At 41.7% G+C, this 4,455-nt stretch overlaps 1 long non-coding RNA gene across 1 annotated transcript; it reads left to right on the plus strand.

The window, feature by feature from the left end:
• The first annotated feature begins 1,849 nt into the window (after positions 1-1,849).
• Positions 1,850-3,751, plus strand: LOC114026820. Its single transcript, XR_003567171.1, has 3 exons — positions 1,850-1,958; positions 2,330-2,402; positions 3,140-3,751. It is a non-coding gene; the product is annotated as an uncharacterized LOC114026820 (long non-coding RNA).
• The last annotated feature ends 704 nt before the right edge of the window (positions 3,752-4,455 follow it).

The raw sequence follows: 4,455 nt of genomic DNA on the forward strand, positions 1-4,455 counted from the left end.
TCTATAGTATACTGTGATGATCAAATGTCTTCTGTTTCTCCCTCCATTGACTTTTACCCCCTTAGAATGTGAACTTCTTGGGGCAGCTAGGTGGCACAGTGGATAGAGCTCCGGCCTTGGAGTCAGGAGGACCTGAGTTCAAATCTGATCTCAGACATTGGACACTTACTAGCTGTGTGACCCTGGGCAAGTCACTTAACCCCAATTGCCTCACTAAAAGGCAAAAAAAAAAAAAAAAAGCCCAGAAAAAGAATATGAGCTTCTTGAGGGCAGGGACTATCTTTTCTATTTGTATCCCCAGTATTTGGCACAGTGCTTTGTACATGGTAGGCACTTGATAAATGATTTATTCATTCAATCATTCATTTACTCCAATGCTCTCCATCATTCTTCATTCTCTGGTGCCTGGATTTCTTTGTCTGTGTATACATTGGGTAGTTAGGTGGCATGTGGATAGAGTGTTGGACCTGGAGTCAAGAAGACTCATCTCCCTGCGTTCAAATCTGACCTCAGACATTTAGTAGCTGTGTGACCTTGGGCAAGTTACTTAACCCTGTTTGCCTCAGTTTCCTCATCTGTAAAATGAACTGAAGAAGGAAACGGAAAACCACTCCAGTATCTTTGCTGAGAAAACTCCAAATAGGGTCATGAAAAATTGGATACAACTGAAATGACTGAATAACAATCCAACTGATTTTTCCCTATCCTGTTTTTTTTTTGAAACCCATATTTTAGTCCCATATTCCAGTCATGAGTTTCATCCCACAAGTCTCTATGATGCCTGGAAAGTTAACTTTGCCATCATACCTTACTTTTTTTTTTTAAACTACTATTACCTATTCTTGCTTGTTGCCTAAACTTTAGGGATTTGTGCATAGACCTTTGAGGCCAGGGATTTACTATTGCATACTTTCTTGGATTTGTCTTCTATGAATTTATGAGTATCTCAACTGTTATTCTTATACTATTGCTATTGTCTATGGTATCTAGGTTGATGGAGAGGCAGCAGAGGGCTGTAGAATTAGACCACTGGAGGACCATAGCATCTCTGCATAGCAGATGCAATAGACTGAATGTATGTGTGTGTGTGTGTGTGTGTGTGTGTGTGCACGCGCGCACTGAATCAGCCATGATTCATACATGATATGTATATATCTATATACACACACATACACACACATATATGTAACTATCTACCTATCTATATCCCATATATACTTTATTTGCTATGTTATTTAATTAAATGTTGTTTTCTTTGAACTAATGTTCCCTGTGGTTCCCTGCTGCTGTTCTGTTGTTCAGTCATTTAGTCATGTCTGATTTTTTGTGACCCCCCATGCAGATGCTGTCCATGAGGTTTTCTTAGCAAGGATACTGGGAGTGCTTTGCCATTTCCTTCTCCAGTGGATTAAGGCAAACAGAGGTTAAGTGACTTGCCCAGATTCACATAGCTAGTAAGCGTCTGAGGCCAGAATTGAACTCAAGTCTTCCTGACTTCAGGCCCAGAGCTCTATCTACTAAGCCACTGGCTAGTAAAAGTACTGTATTGGTGGGGGCTCATGAGCTATGGTTTCGGGTGGGCACTGATCCGCAGAATACCTTGGAACTGGGGCGATTCTTCTGGGGGCCTATACGTGAAGAGGTGTCCCTAGTGCTCTTCATAGTAACTCTATGGGGTAGACAGGACAAGTATCATTTTTCCCATTTTGCAGAAGAGCAAACTGAGGTCTAGGCACACACAAATAGTAATTTAATTGTCAGAGCCAACCTTCACAGGATGACAGATAGATTTAGAGAAGGAAAGAACTTTAGGGATCACCTAGCCCAACTCTCTTATTTTACAGATGAGAAAACTGAGGGCAAGAGGGGTTTGGTGACTTGCCCAAGTCTCCTTCTCATCAAGGCCAATAAGCCAGACTCAAGTCTTGTGACTCCAGATCCTCTCCCCCAGACTGCCAGTGAGTCTGCCATTTTGTTTGTGGGCCTGGGCGGGAGTAATGCCATGAGCTGACTTCAATGCTATTCTGTCTTCCTCCCTGTTGGGCCAAACGAGTGAAGCCTGATTCAATGGAACTTCTCTGAAGTGAGGATGTTATTTTCTTCGGATCTGTGTGTTGAAATATTCATATGTCAGGCTCTTAGTGGAGACATGTATGATTCATGGGACTGATGGAAAATGAAATTGCTGCCATTATCCACTTGGCCTTGAATCACTCTGTGATCTCCAGAAGGCTCAAGTGGAGCTAAAAATAATGACAAATATTGAAAGCTTATTCTGGCCTTCATCAAACAAGTTCATTTCTAATATGCCTCTGTACTGTCTCTGTAGGTTTGCTGCATATCCTGGAGGTGGTCAGGGAGTAACCCCTGAATATTCATTGTGTTCCTATACCATAGACAAGGTACATGATGTATGTTGCCTTACTGGATTGGGAGGTGGACCTGGGTTTGAAACTGACTTCTGATACTGGACAAGTCACTTCATAGAATCAGAGAGTTTCAGGGTCAGAAGGGAGCTCACAGGACACCTAGTCTAACCCATCCCTGAACAATAATAATAATAGCTAGCATTTATATAGCTCTTTAAGGCTGGCAAAGTGTTTTATAAATATCTCATTTGAATGTCACAATAATCTGGGAGGTAAGTGCCAATATTACTATCCCCATTTTACAGTAGGGGAAACTGAGGCACAGTGATTAAAGTGACTTAAATGTTTGAGGCCGAGTTTGAACTCAGGTCTTTCTGACTCCATGCCCAGCACTCTAACTCCACAAGGGGTCACCCATCCTTTGCTTGAAGACCTCAAGTTAGGGAGCAGCCCTGGGCTGCCCATTTCATCCTTGGATGGCTTTAATTCTTAGCATATTTTTCCTTTCATCAAACCTAAATCTGCCTTGATGTAAAGGGCAAACATCACTACAATTAATATCTCTGAACCTCAGCTTCCTTACCTAGAAAATGAAGGACTAGAATTCTATGTAATCATAAAGATCATTCTTAACTATAGAAAAGAGATGAAGATATGCACCCCGCCCTTGGGAGGTGCATTAGGGAGGTGGGGAACTACAGGTGTGGAACGGTATAGATACTGTTAGATGCATTGGTCAGTTCTCCTGAAATATTTCACTTTGTCATCAGGGAAGATTCACTGAGAATGGGGAGAAGACAGGAGGAGACAGAAGTATATCCAGAAATTATTCTAATGTAAGAACAAGAGCATCAATAAAACATTTAAAACATAATAAAAATCAAATGAAAGATGGGACTCGATGGTCATTGAAATCCTTTCTAACTCTGTCACAAAGTTGAGTCTATCCTATGATAGCAATCTCACCAGAGACTGTAGCCTAAGGATGTCGTTAAAGGGAAAAAAGGATGCATCGGTACAAAAATATCCACAATGGCTTTACTTAAAATAGTGAAACCTGTAAACAATCTCTACGTCCAATGACTGAGGACTGGAGGCATCAATTGTGGCATGGTGGTACCAAGGAAAACTCCCACACCATTGGAAATGGAAGAGTACGCAGAGATTGGGGAAGAAAGACCACGGACAGCGGCAATACAAGGAAAGGACACACAGTGACTTCATCCAACTACCCCAAAACATGGATCAAGGAAACAAAACCTGATAAGCTCACAAATGGAGCCAGGAAGAGCCTGAAAATTGGAGTTGTTACGGAAACTCGTTGTTGTTACTGTTATTGTTCTTCTTCTTCTTCATCTTTATCATCATCATCTTCTTCTCTCTCCCCCTCCTTTCTTCTTCTTTTTCTTCTCTCTTCTCTTCCTTTCTCCTCATCCTCCTCCTCCTCCTCCTCCTCCTCCTCCTCCTTCTCCCTCTCCCTCTCCCTCTCCTTCTTCTTCTCCTTCTTCTTCTTCTTCTTCTTCTTCTTCTTCTCCTCCTCCTCCTCCTCCTCCTCCTCTTCCTCCTCCTCCTCCTCCTCCTCCTCCTCCTCCTTCTTCTTCTGCCATTCAATTGTGTCCAACTATTCATGACCCCATGGACCATGGTACCCTTCTATCCTCCACTATTTTCCAAAATCTGTCCAAGCTCATATTTGTTGCTTCCATGACACTATCTATCCATCTCATCCTCTGCTATCCCTTTCTCCTTTTGCCTTCAATCTTTCCCAACATCAGAATCTTTTCCAATGAGTCTCATCTTCACATGTGGCCAACGTATTTAAAGTTTCAGTATTTGTTCTTCTAGTGAATAGTCTGAATTAATTTCTTTAAGCATTGACTAATTTGATCTCCTTGCTGTCCAAAGGACTCTCAAAAGTTTTCTTTTGAAACAATTTGACACAGTTTGAAAGTGTCAATTATGCAATGCTCAGCTTTCCTTATAATCCAACTCTCACAGCCGTACAGTGCTACTGGAAAAACCATACTTTTTACTATATGGACCTTTGTCAGCAAGGTGATGTCTCTGCTTTTTAGCATACTATTCA

This window comes from Vombatus ursinus, unplaced genomic scaffold, assembly GCF_900497805.2.
Source record: "Vombatus ursinus unplaced genomic scaffold, bare-nosed wombat genome assembly UNPS02014847.1, whole genome shotgun sequence".
NCBI lineage: Eukaryota > Metazoa > Chordata > Mammalia > Diprotodontia > Vombatidae > Vombatus > Vombatus ursinus.